Here is a 14390-nt window from a genome sequence, read left to right on the forward strand (position 1 = left end):
GTCTTGGGTCCTTCTAGCTGATCATGGCTGCTGTCACGATGGTAACTGCGATCGTCGTGGCGTCGGTCGTTGTGGCGGCGGTCATCGGGGCGGTCATCGTAGCAGCGTGTTGGGCGATGAGTGCCCGCATCCTCTTTGAAGCGCACCTCGGCTTCCTCGGCATTGGCGTACTGGTTGGCGGTTGTGATCATCTCGCCGATCCCAGTGGGCGGCTTACGGTTGAACTTGGAGCGAAGCTCGTGGTGATGGAGTCCTCGGATGAAGGCAGTGATGTCCTCGGCTTACGTGATGTTTAGAATAGAATTCCTCATCTCAAAAAAGCGTCGGATGTAGCTACGAAGGAGCTCGGATGGCTTCTGGTTGATGCGGTTGAGATCATGCTTGTTCCTGGTCGTGTACACGTAGCCATATAATTGTCGGTGAAGACTTTTTTTAGCTCTTCCTAGGATCCGATGGAGTCTGGGGCAAGGCTAGTGAACCAGTTCATGACGGTTGGCACGAGCATGATGGGAAGATAGTTTGCCATGACACTGCTATCTCCTTCGGCGATGCGAATAGTAGTGACGTAAGCCTGTAACCACTGTGTTGGATTCATCCTCCCCTCGTAGGGCTCGACCCCAGTGATTTTGAAACCACGGGGCCACTGAAGTGTTCGGAGCGCCCTTGTGAATGCCAGGTCCCCTCGGGGTTGTCGGCGCCATCGTCTGCAGCGTTGCCACCGGCGAGTGGCTCGAGAGCTGAGTCTGGGTTACTGTACTCTTGCTCATACTCCTGGCGGCGGCGTACTTCGTCTTCATGGCAACCAAAGAGGCGTTCGTCGATACGTTGTCGTGCATCTCAGAGATTGTTGAGGTGCACCTGGACATCCTGGTCGACCTCCTGGTCATGTTGGCGGTGATGTTTGGCGTGGTTTCCCCTAGTTCCGCCCTAGAGGGGTTGCCTATCGTCGCGGTGCTGGTCGGTGAAGCGACTTTGGTGGCGATCGGTTCATGTGGCGACTGATCAGCGAATTGAAGTGGTGGAGTATGAAGGTCTCTGATCCTGGCAGATCTCATTGACCTGGCAGTGTGTCGCTTTAAGCATGGCAGTGACCTTGGTGAGCTCGGGCGTCTGCGGGAGGCGGGCGAACTCGTTGGCGGCCACTGCCAGATTGGCGCTTGGAGTCTTGAAGACATCGTGGCCGTCAACGCGGAGAAACTCTTCCTCGAGGTTGCGTTGGAGTGGTACTCCTTGCGAGTCAAGCTGTTGCTCGGCCCTCGCAAGGACATTCTCGTTTGCTCGGCGTTGTGTGCGTTTGACGTTCCAGTTCTCACGAGCGGCGTGTTTCTTCTCGGTCTCGCTGTTCCGAGGGGGGCTATCGATGCTGACGTTGAAGATCGCGCCACCCCGGAAAGGAGGGAGAGGAAGTTGCTCGGTGAAGGTTTCGGCGATGGTCTCCGTAGAGCCTTGGGACTTGGAGTCTGGATTCTCCTCCGGGATGGTCTGGAGGGACGCTCCAAAGCATCGGCTGACATGGAGCATGTTGACGGCCGACGGAGGTTGGTCGACGATCTGGTCGGCGAGAGGATGGATGTCTCCCACCTGGTTGGCGAATTTACCCCTTAGGGCGTCTTGGAAGGTGGTGGCGGCGTTGGCGAGCCCGAAGGGCAGAGCCGCAACTCCTGGAGTCTTCCGAGCAGCCTCCGGCAGATCTGGATCGGTGGGTGGTCGGCGTTGGACCAGTGTCCAGAGCCGATTTGGCGATGGAGAGACAATCGGCGAGCTTCAGACCAACCCGATCGATAGATGCGATCAGATCGTCATTGTTAATCTACCTCCCCTGGTAGTGAGGAAGCGAGTGGCGAGTCGTCGATGAAGGCGACCTCGGAGGCGGTTCCGAGATCAGATCTTCTATCGCAGGTGCGGGGGTGATCGACGCAGAATTGATCTGTGCCAGCTCAAGGAGCTCTCTGACTCTGTCGACGTTGATGATCCACGAGATCGATCCGACCGTGAAGATCTGGCTGGGCTGCGGGAGGGACGAAGAGCCTGCGGAAAAAGCCATCTTGTTCGACAGGGAAATAGCACGCAAGCCCCTACCTGGCACGCCAACTGTCGATAGAATATCGTCGGCAGTCCTCTAAGGAGTATCCCACGAAGGTAGATTGATCGGTAGAGGAGCGTGAGATCAAGAATAAGAAGGCAACAGAGACACACGAGTTAGACAGGTTCATGCCGTTAGTATGACGTAATACCCTACTCCCTTGATCTGTTGGTTTGTATTAGCTATCGTATGATATTGCGTGAGTTTGGAGGGGGTCCCTGCCCGCCTTATATAGTCCGGGGAGCAGAGTTACAAGTCAGTTAGATCTGAGAGATAACCAGAAAATAATAACTGATTACAGGAATCTTGGAATCATTCATATCCTAACAGATCCCGTAGTATCTCCAGGATATCTTCCAGATGTCTTGCGGGAGGCGCCGAGCAGAGTCGTGCCCCGCAAGGCTTCGTCTTGTGGGCTGGGCCGCCCCTGGGAGCGCAGCCCATGTGATCTGCCATGGGTATCCGGGTCGTACCCCCCACAGGACGGAAACTTGAGGATCCTCACCTGCTGAGGCTCAGCTTGTTTAAAGACCAACTGCATTTCTCAGTGCAAAAAAATTGACTATATGATAGAATTTTCGCTTAGCATGAGAAGCCAATTTAAGCTTTCCTCAATGATCCTACGTGAGTAGTGTTCCCTAAAGTGCTCAGTCACACAAGTATGTGATGTGCAACGCACAACGGTCTACCTTTCAGCACCATCTGTGGAAATCGTACCATCTGTGTTTTCCAAAACCAGGTTACTCGGCCAGTTTTGTCAGGACATGAGCGCCCACACCCAGGATGAACCCCATCAGAGAAAGCACACCTTGGGTTACCCTAGCGTCAACATGCTAGCTATGGCACCAGAAATGGAGCCACTTTGTGTTCCTTGGGGGAGAATCTTCCAGAGACCGTAGTTCTCTCACCCGGTCTCCAAATTGGTCATTCACATATACGTTTTGATCATCTCAATGAGAGTCACACAATGATGGAGTCCATTACGTGATTTGGCACTTCCCTAAAACTGAATATTCCGGCTTGGTAAAACTGGGTTACCCAATTGTCGCAGATTGCACAACACTGCCAATTTCGATTGCAAAAGCTCACTGCAAAACCTACACATAATCTTGAGGCTTTTGTGTGGCTTGGACTTCACATGTTTTAAGCTCAGCACTCAAACTAGCACGGTGAGAAAAGCTGGGTTTTCCTATTTGCTTCATTAAAAGGCAATCAGCTAAACCACGCTAAACAAAAACTCCAAACAACCCCTATCACAAAGACGTCTTGTGGTGAGGTCATTTGTGATCACACAAACTTAAAGATGTTTGTCTATGGACTGAAACATTTAGCAAAATAAAAAGTACAACCTAGCCGCTGTGCAGGCATGTGCACCCACCTGTATGCTTTGATAAAATTTTGTCCCTGGAACACAAAGTGGGAAGGATATCAGGCCTTTGAAGAACAAGTCATAATTTTTTCTCAATTCCTTTGTCATTGGGCTGTCGGGTTCAAAGCCAATAATCTTCTTCACTGTAATATCAAACAACACCTACAGCAACGCAAAATAAGAAGTCATAATTGATAGGTGCATGATTATATGTAGCGACATTAAGGCTAGCACGAATGCATGATCACAAATATACACAATTACATGAAATCCAATGCAAAGCAGAACAACATTCAGGTCACTTGTTTTGGTGCCCTGATGACCCATGCTGTCACATATTAATTACTTCCCTTAATTTGCCCTTTATTTTGGAATACTGGAGAACATCACTTAATTAGATATTCCCACATGACTTGCTTGGAATCCCTGCTGTGTGGAATTTCAAAATATGCACCCCCCGCCCCCCCCCCCCCCCCCCCCCCCCCCCCCCCCCCCCCCCCACCCTGAGTTCAATTTTTTTTCCTCTGATTACTTTCCAAAAACAAAGTTTTAGCCAGAGACAATTTGAGTAAAAGACAAAAACTAGAAGATCTTTCCTGCTTATTTTGTAGTGATTTAGAGTCTGTCCACCACTTATTGTTTGAATGTGCTGTTGCCATGAAGCTTTGGAACATCATTTCAGATATAATAGGTTTCGGTTGTGGGCAAGATTTCTTATCTATTGCCAAGTTGTGGCTAAGCAATAAGAATTTTGTCGCTATTAATATTGTGAATTATATATGCTGTCCTATGGGGCTCTGGAAGCTAAGGAATAGTTTGCTTTTTCAGGGTATAGGATGGAAAGATGTGAATTTGCTCTTGAGGAAGGTAGCTAGCTGTGATGGTCCATGGTTGGGCTATCCTGTGACCTAAAAAACACAGACTCTTGCTGGATCAATACCTGACAAAGCTGAAGGACTGGGCTTCTTCACCAGGAAGGATTGCATGGCCGACAACCTGATGGGTCCTGAAGCTTATCTCTATCAACATACGCATGACTGGAACATGGTCTCTGTTCCTCCTGAAGTGGAAGTGCTGCTGAGTAATTATTCAACCTCTTTAGAGTTTAGATGAAGCTGTTAGAAGTGGGAAATGGCTACATCTTTCGCTGTTAGGTCTCTAAGTTGGAGTGGTTTCTTTTTCTTTTGGAGACTCTGTGTTCTGGTGTTGCCTTCTTTGGGCTCGAACTGGTTGTAAGATGGAGACTCCATGTTTGTCTGTTTAAAGCCAGGGGTTCATCCCTAAAACTCTAAAAAAGAAAGACTGACGAGGGTTGTTATTTTTTCTTTTTATAAAAATAGATGTGCGTGGATGCAATAATTGTGCAGCCAAGCTGCTTTTGCACTGCTAACTTTATCTATGAAAACCTAAGTTGCATCGACAGATGTACATGTTTTCTCCAGCATATAAAAATCATCATGTCTCAATCTGCCATAGTACCGTTGACAAATGCCAAGTACATCCACTATTTCAGTGGACATCATTAGAGGCACACATCAAACGTGTTTAACAGTTATCTCAGAAAGATATACTATGCACCAAGGAATTGAAATCTTGCACTTACATCCGTCAGAGCCTCTTTCATGTTGATGCTAGGCTTAGTAGCCCATAGTCTGATGGACTCTGCAATGATGCGCTCTATTTCAGAAATGAAAGCTTCCTCGAGTTTTTTTGGTGCGTACAGCGGAGCAAGGATGGTTCGCATATGCTTGTGAATCTGACCACAGCCTGTGGCCATGGTCTTCTTGCCAAATATGGTCATCGCTGTTTCAGGGTACCATGACTGAAACAGCTTGTCGTTTTGACGAAATACAAAATGGTTGAACTCCATGTCCATGGAGACAACCATAGGCGTCCCCCCAAAGCTGGTTTTGAATACACTGCCATACCTGAGAAAATAGATGATAACTTTTTTTTAGATAAAGGAATGTGAAGATATTCCAGCCTCCAACATTCACGAATGAATGAATACACATCCTTAAACCAAACAACACCAAAAGGCGCTATAACCGGCATACACCAAAAGCCGAGCAACATAAACGGTTGTTGTTTGGTTCACAGTTCACACAGACAGACTTAAACCAAACAACACCAAAAGGCGCTATAACCGGCATACAACTTAAACTAGGAGAAGCATGATAATAATAACTAGCTAACTTCCGATACAATCTTGTACCTGGTTTAGTGAAACTAACACACTATGTGGGCACAAGACAGTCAAGAATCCGTCAATCCACACCCGTGTGGAACACCTATGTTATGCTGTTTGACCACGAGTCATGAATCAAGTTCTTGTATACATACACATTGAAACATTCTGGCAACTCATCTCCAACTGGGGACTATATATTAGCTCCATGAGGTATAACTTGACTGCATGACAGTTGCAGGAAAATGGTCTCTATATACATTTCATATATATTTCTTATTCACGTTAATTGCATGCCTTCACTTTGAAATCAAGGAAGCATAAGAGGCCGTACTTGGTACTGTGTGTTAGGACATGAGCTTCTAGCACTAGTACAGAAACAAGCTTTACTCCTGGTTGGGAAACCCCTTCAGTCTCGGTTTCCCAACCGGGAGCACGAATCCGGGACTAAATGGCCATTCCTTCAGTTCCGGTTTCTCGCCCGGGACTAAAGGTCCACAATACCAACTGGAACTAAAGAGGCCTCCCGGTCTAGCCACGTGGGCCGGTCCTGGTGTTTCTATTTTCAATTGATGATTCGTTTTGGTTTTCGAATAGGTTTTCGAATACGCATTCTACGCTGCTAATAATATACGTATTCTACACACTTATAATGTTCGAACATTTTGTACAAACTAAAGTATGAAACTAACGTATATATTACATGCATATACATATATTGTACGTTATTTTATGTACATATAATAAGTATATATATTATAAATAAAGCTTATATTGTATATTCTATCATATCCTTGGCATAACAAATTCACTCCATCTGGTTTGACTTCCATGTTTGGTTCACGTCATTGTAGATCTCGTCGACGGGGTTTAAGACCTGGTCATTAAGAAATCCTGCTATAGTCTCTTGAATTGCTTTTAGTTGATCACGTCGTATGACTTTTTCCTTCAACCATAGAGTCTTCAATAAAATTTAAAGGAAAAGTATATATATATATGTGTGTTGGTCACATGATTACTTATATATATGAGCAACAAAAGAAATTATGAATATATGAATATATTTATATAACGTACTCTGAGGGTCTCTTCAGGAGTTCTTTTTGCGTACGCCATGATGAACTCGCAAACATAGTATTCGCAGCAGTTGTTCCCCTGTTCTTGCCTCAGAACCCACTTTTACGACAAAAAAGATCCGGTGAATTGAAAGCATGCATGGTGTTAATTGAATTATATATATATATAGCTCGTACTTACTTTATGTGCGATTACATCCCGTGGCGCTTTGCAATGTTTCATGTGGTGTTCCTCAATAAAACTTTTTCAAACACTACGCCCAATAAAATAAAAAATTAATTTGGCCTTTAATAATTGTTGCAGTTAAGAGATCGGGGTATATATAGTTGCTAGAGAGACTAAATTACCCTTGGATAATATCTATCATGTCTTGGTACTATGTTTGCTCTTTTCTTAATGAGTCTAAAATGCTCAACCGACTATTGGCTATATCGATGACCATCAATATCCAGTGATTACTGCATATGTTTTTATACACAAATATGATCGACATTAACTTGAGTCAACATATATATATATATATATATATATGGGAGATAGCTTAGCTAGTAAGAAAATAATTGAACAAATGTCCATATGACCGACATTAATTATTTAACACTCACTTGAAGTTGTAGGGGAAGAGTATGTCCTTGTTTTGTTCATTCACTAAGAACCCCATGAGATTTTTCTTGAGTTCAGCTTTCTATTGAGGTGGGGGATTAGGGTGTTTGAATATGACATTTGGGTCAACGAAACCAACATCATTATCCTTTCTCTTTCTGAGTTCTGTCATCTCATATCTGCATATATAAAAATATAGTGTGAGGATATATAATTTATATATATACATGTAGCTTTATATATATACACTTTAATAGTAGAAAATAATCACACTTACAGACAATAGCAGCTAATGAGACTTTTGTCGAGAGAGTCTAGGTGGCATAGTTGGTGTAATTCTAAAAACTCGACATATATAACATCATCGTCACGGAAGTAATGTTGGTTTCTAACTCTGACAGAAACAAAGTTCTTTCCCCGTTCACACGCCACCATGTACCACTTGTTTAGCAGGTATATTTGCGTACCCAGTTCACCTAAGGCCTCAGGGTTGTATAGACTCTTTCCATGTTCAAATTTCTTCCAAGGATCCACTTTCGGAGCAGATGGTCCTTCAGCGAGCAATTGGGCAAGGTCCAAACCGGTATCCTCGTAAAACTGAGCTAGGTCCTCAAAATTGACGTCTAGTACGTCTAAGTTTGAACCATATTCATTACGAATGACAAGAGGGGGGACTGATTGTTGCCATTGTTGTCCGAGTTGTGCAACACCTTTCCCTGCTCTAGTCTTTTTCTGCGCTGCCTCAAATGACTTAGTGAGAGAGCAGTCGTAGTCCAATTTTGGCAAGGTCTTTTGAGATTCCCACTTTTTCTAGTCCACCTTCTTTCTTAGAAGATCTGGAGGTAGGTAGAAGTACGGTTTCTCCGGGTTCTCCCTCGCTTCTCGTTGCTTTCTTACTTTTTCAAAGAAACTGCTCACATCTTTTTGTACTGCAGCATTTAATTCCTTTTCTCGTAAGCCAGTTTTTGGGGAATAATAGGATTAGAGGAGGCTTTCTTCTTTTGCCGGTTGGTGGGCCAACGACTTCGTTTGCGGGGTGGACTTCTTAGGAGCTGGCTGCTTCTTGGTCATGAAGGGAGGCGGGGCAGCCGTTGGAGACCTCCTTGGAGGCGTTGGAGACCTCCTTGGAGGTGGCGACAGTGGCGGCGTTGCATAATCATTGCCTGGAGCACTATGATGATCTGAAGATTGAATAATTGGACTTAGGTTGGTGGAGGCCCTGTTGTGTGAGTACAAAAAAGAATAATTAGGTATAAGAAATTATTATTATTAATCATGCATGTCAATAGAAAATTAGTGAAAAAATTGTTCGTTCACTTTTGTCCGCACCTATTGTCTGGCAGTTGAGGAAGCGTCGGTGGACTAGAGACCCCAGGAATAATGATGTAGCGCTTGCGCCATAGTATGAATGTCTTCTCTACTTCTCCTAGAGTCTTCTCCCCATCACCTCCTAGAATGTCAAGAGCGAGATCACTAAAACCTTTGTTAACTCTATCCACTGAGACGCTAACATATCTAGGTGGTATTATTGCCCCATGGATTCTTGGTGTCTTGGTAGGATCTGGAGGAGAAAAAACACCGAGAGCCACCATGATTGTGGCATTCCCTTTTGGAATATGTAGCTCACATGATGTAAACGGTGCAGTGATGTCATCCATGGGGAAACGTAGCATTGCGTCATCTTGATTTGGCAACTTTGTGGAAGCGCAACTGCTTTTCAACTGATCAGGGGGGCTAATATTAATGTTGATTCCTAGATCTGATGCCTGCTTTTGGGCACTCATTGCTATTTGCACTTGCTTTATGATTTCGTCCTGCATTCTAGCTTGCATGTCTTTTTCGCGCTCCTGTGCTTGAAGCAATGCCTCTCGTGACTCACGAACATATTCCTCCAACTTGCTGATCTGCGCTGCTTCCTCATCCTTCCTTCTCTGCCGGCTTCTGTAGGTATCTCTATAGTTAGGGAAACCATGCTCCCAAGAAATGTTCCGTCCTAAACCTCTCGTTCGGCCACTGTGTTCAGCAGTCCCGATGGCATACGTCAGTTCACCCTTCTCTCTATTGGGCCTGAACACATCAATAGATTTAGCTTGTAGAGCATAAGAAAATCTTTGTGTTGCTCTTTCGAGTTTTGGGCCATGAACCAGCTTCCTGGTCTCTAGGTCCAGTCTTTCCCCATGAGCGAAAAACTAATTCTTCGCGCGTTTGGGCCAATTGAGTGATTCTGGTGTGATACCCTTGGCAAGAATGTCCACTGCTATTTTTCCCACTTGGGAATGGCAGTCGCGTAGCCACCTGATCCCATGCCATAGTGGTATACTTTCTGTCGGGCATTCTCTTGGTTCCTTCTCACCCATTCCTCACAATCTTCTGATGTCTTGTACTGTACAAAATCATTCCAGTAGGGCCTCAACTTCGAGAGCGGGCCACTAGTATTGAAATTGGGCGTTAGGTTCTTCTTGACGTATTTCGTGTATAGGGATTTCTTTCAAGTCTGGAATTGTGTGGCCATCTTCTTCATAGCCCACTTTTAAACTAGCTCCTTCAATTCATCATCGTTGATATCATCATAATCATTCGCTTGCAACGTGAAATGTTGAAGGATATCATCCCAAATTAAATTCTTATGAAGATCAGAGACAAAACTAACATAAGGCTCGTTGATCTTTTGCTTCCAATCACGGACACTGATCGAAAGTCTATCCCTTACAAGGCACCCACAGTGTTGCACGAATTTCCTTGCATGTGGACCAAGTGGTTCGCCTGTCTCGATATTGAATTCTGATATTATGTAGCGCCCCTCCAATGGCTTTTTTAGGCCTCGAATATTTTTGCTTTTCGCCGTTGTGGTCGTGAGATCCGGCACTGATGCACCTCCGGGGAGCTCCCCGTCCCCGCCTCTAGCGACGCCGGGCCCCAACGCCGCGGCGTCCTTCTCCGGCAGCGGCGGCATCGAGCCCGCCCCTGGATCCGGCGAGGAGAACTCCCCCAAACTGCCACCCCTGGCTCGTCTCTCTCCCCCTTTGCTGCTCCATGGGCACCGGCCTCTCCTGCAGCAGTGGGCCCGTCCACCTCCGCGGAGGACACGGGGAAGGCAGTCATCGTCCTAGGCCGCGCTAGGCGTCGTCATCGTCCGCGGCGTGATGAGGGGTGATTCATGGCGGATGCCCGCCGCCAGCCACCACCGCGTGCCAGTCGCGTCCACTCCTCGCAGAGGACCACGGCGCAGGCGCCTTGCACCCGGCAAGGTGCGCCTAGGTCCTCCACGCACTGACGGGGAGGGAGGGGCCGGGAGATGGAGGGAGGGGAGGGGCGGTGGAGGGGTGCGTTTGTGCGTGGGTGCGGCGGCGGGGTGCGTGAGTTATATAGTATAGGAGCTTTGCCGAGTGTCCTAGATCTGACACTCGGCAAACTTAATTCTTTGCCGAGTGTTTTTTTTCAGCACTCGGCAAAGAGTTTGTTTACCGAGTGCAATTATTTTGCCGAATAGTTTTTCGCAGCACTCGGTAAAATGCTTCTTTGCCAAGTGTCCGAGAGAATGCACTCGGCAAACATAAAAACACTCAGCAAAGAGCCGGTTTCTGGTAGTGAGGCAAACCCATGGAGCTAGGAGGAAGCCTCCCATTGCATGCAGGGTTCCTCCACCTGTAGATCAAGTGAACGAGCCGTCCCAGGGCTACTGTAAAGACGCAATACAGAACAACGTCTAGCACTTGCAGCTCCATCTATCTGTGTGATGATCAGATTCAGTTGTACTTGGCGAATGCAGAAGATGCACCCATATATATAGCAGCTGAATTATTCTGAAGTTCAATATCTCATGCATTCGTCAAATTAAATGATTTGGTTGGGAGATCACCTGCACCCACAACTAATTCACTGTTGCATCAGTACTAAAGAAAGGTTTTCGAAGAAACCCTCTTCTTATATATATATATATATATATATATATATATATATATATATATATAAAAAATTGGTACATAAAAGGTTCTGCGTCTGTGTGTGCTGTAATTCTGACATACAAGGGGAGGTTTTGATGTTCATTTTCGTGAAGGAGTTGGGTTTAAATGATAAGATTCAATTCCTTTATTTTTTAACATTTGCTTCTAAATTATGGTTTAATTAGTGATTGAGGCCAACCCCAAACAATCAAACAAGGGGTGAGAGAAAGAAGAGTGGGAACGGGTTCTTCTTCCACTTGATTTTGATGGTCAGGGTTCCGTGGTCCTTTAACACATCCTTGATAGCCTAGTTTTATTCCTTGATGTGGCCCAAAAGCCAAGCATCACAATTACAAGGTTATTCCTCTAATCAGAAGCAGTTTAACATATGGATCCCAGTATACACTGGTACAATTCTTTGGGTTTGATTGTTTCATAGTTCTATAGTTGGAATTTGGTTTGTCATTGGATGAACTACATTACTAATATTGATCCCAAGAAAAAAAAACAGATATCTTTTGACTTTGACATAGAGTTCGATCCTTAGTTATTCCTTGCACTATCTCCTTAAAAGTTGTTTTAGGTTCCTAATTCAAAACAAAACAAATGGCCGATAGAAATCCTATAAACAAAATTATTTTGAGAAGAGGTTATGCCTATGCAAGACTAGGTTCTCACCTTTGTGGAACTGATGCTTCTACTTGCCAGGGTGGAACAAATGCTCAAACAGACCATCTGTCCGAGGATAGAAAGCAGTATACTTATATCAAGTTTCTTGCCCAAAGAATTATGCAAACTTTGCAAAAAACTATAACAAACCTAGAGTCTCGATCAGAAACAATAGACTTGGGCATACGATGCAAACTCACAACCTCTTTAGATACAAAGTGTCGGGTTCATAAACCCGGGATCCCTAATGGGCCTGCTTCCGAGCAAAAAGCTCGGCCCAGCTGACGACATTGCGGACAACGCGCAACTCCTGGGCCGGCCCAGATACCTAACGACAGGCCGGAAGAGTGATCTCTGACTCCGACCCGCTTCTCCGACCGGAAGGCCTCTGACTCCGACCCGCTTCTCCGACCGGAAGGCCTGGCCAACGAGGGGCGACGCTCGCTTCCGACTCCGACCCGCCTCTCCGACCAGAAGGCCTGGCCAAGGAGGGGCGACTCTCGCTTCTGACTCCGACCCGCGTCTCCGACCAGGAACACACCAAACCTCTGCCTGTGGCTCTTCTCCGACCAGCGCGGTCGGAGAAGACTGGGAACGACCGAACGGGGACACCCGCTCGGTGAGGACCCGAGAAATCAGGTGGACCAGATAAGGTAAGGCGATCAAGTCAACCGCAATACCGAGGACCGTACCCTGCACACCTGCAGGACAGTACTGTCAGGCCATGTCAGAAGGATACTTTGCAACCTTCCAGACATGTCAGGACATGAACAGTATTGTGGGCGCCGACATTTGTCCTACAGTATGGTAGGCGCCAATATTTGCCATACTAGAAGAACACGATGGAACCAACCACATGCATCAAGGCGTCAACAGTATTGTGGGCGCCGACAAACCGTCTCGTACCCGACGGCGTGGGCAACAAGACTAGGTAGCACGCACTCCCTCTCTCTCACTTGTAAGGCCATCCACTTCATCTATAAAAGGGGATGCGCTCTCTCCTAAAAAAGGGGGATCGAAATGATCGAACACAGACAACAGACGGATCATTTCGACTCACTCTCTGCTAGCTTTAGATATTCTAAAGCTACACAGAGCATACGTTCCAATACTTAGCGCATGTTGGAGCTCCCGTCACTCTCGGCCCTTCGGTACAGAGTCCGACCGGACCTCTAACACCCCCATCTTACTCCTACTCGTTTGTAACCCCACAACAAACTTCGAGCACCTGGGCTCCGGAATAAAGTCACCGACTGACTCAAACTAGACATAGGGCATGTTGCCTGAACTAGTATAAACCCTGTGTCATTGATTGCTAGGCCACATCCAATCACAACGTACGGCAAAACAACAAATATTTACTTGTTGGTCACTTTTCGCACCGACAGTTGACGCCGTCCGTGGGGAGGACACCGTACGTTCACGCTTTTTGGTCATTGGATGGCCCACCTTTCTGCCATCCTCGGCATGGCGGGCTCAAGCGATATGACTCGCTTTGGCTCGCTGGAGTTTCCTGCACTCTCACCTGTTGGGATGTGGGTTCCTCCCATCTTCGAGCCATCCCAGACCTTCCTCTTCAGAAGCCTGGACTTCATCACCGACCGGCTCGGTGTGCTTCGCCTTCACGAGGAGGCACTTGTCCCGGAATCCATCAGAGGAGGAGTGCCCCCCCATCGGCTCTAGGACACCCAGCGACCTCAACGACGAGGCACCTGTGCTTTGCTCCAAGCCTACGCTGGGCTCAAACCCCAATGTGAGTAACGTACATATTGTTCTTTACTCGCTATTTACTATCTTCCGCCGATTCTCCGAAGGGACCCCGTTGTCCCTGTCGTGATCGCCATGCGACCGGTTCCCCTATGGCCTCGCGTCCCCTACGAACGCGTACGCACGGGGGCTCCAAAAGATGCTGACACCACCCCCTCTCACATCCAAATTTGTGGGGATGGCGGGCTATGCTCCCACCTCTTTTCACGACCTCATGGATGACGAGGTTGAGAGCGATGGCTCCAGCATCGACGACGTCGTGGCACCTAGCCACCCTCTGTCCTAGGACTACGCTATGGCAGATGTCCTAGGACAACCGCCAGTGGTAGCGAAGTCTCTACAGACCCACACCCCTCCGGACCCTTGCGTGTGTGCAGGAGCACGACAAGGAGCTACGACAAAGGCGGCAGAACCAGCCACCACCTATGCTGGTGCGCTCGGCATAGCACACTGCGCTACGTGCGTGTAACCCAACGAGCGACGCCCGGGGTCGCGCCCGCCAGGTCCAGCACGACATCATGGATAGGGGGCACGATTTCCCATAATTTGCTCAGGCTAGCTAGAACATCACCTCTGTGGCGATACTTCTGCGCGGCCTTCCAGAGCCTATCAACCCCTAGGAGCAGGCAATCCACCGGAACCTCCGGGCGTTGGTGGAAACTATCGTCGTTCAACTAGCGGAGAGCTCCG

General features: G+C 47.1%; 1 pseudogene; it reads right to left on the minus strand.

The window, feature by feature from the left end:
- The window catches only part of LOC136543689 (cytochrome P450 87A3-like), a 30298-nt pseudogene extending 19253 nt beyond the window's left edge, over positions 1-11045 (minus strand).
- Between the last annotated feature and the right edge of the window lie 3345 nt (positions 11046-14390).

Source organism: Miscanthus floridulus, chromosome 3 (assembly GCF_019320115.1).
Source record: "Miscanthus floridulus cultivar M001 chromosome 3, ASM1932011v1, whole genome shotgun sequence".
NCBI classification, from domain to species: domain Eukaryota; kingdom Viridiplantae; phylum Streptophyta; class Magnoliopsida; order Poales; family Poaceae; genus Miscanthus; species Miscanthus floridulus.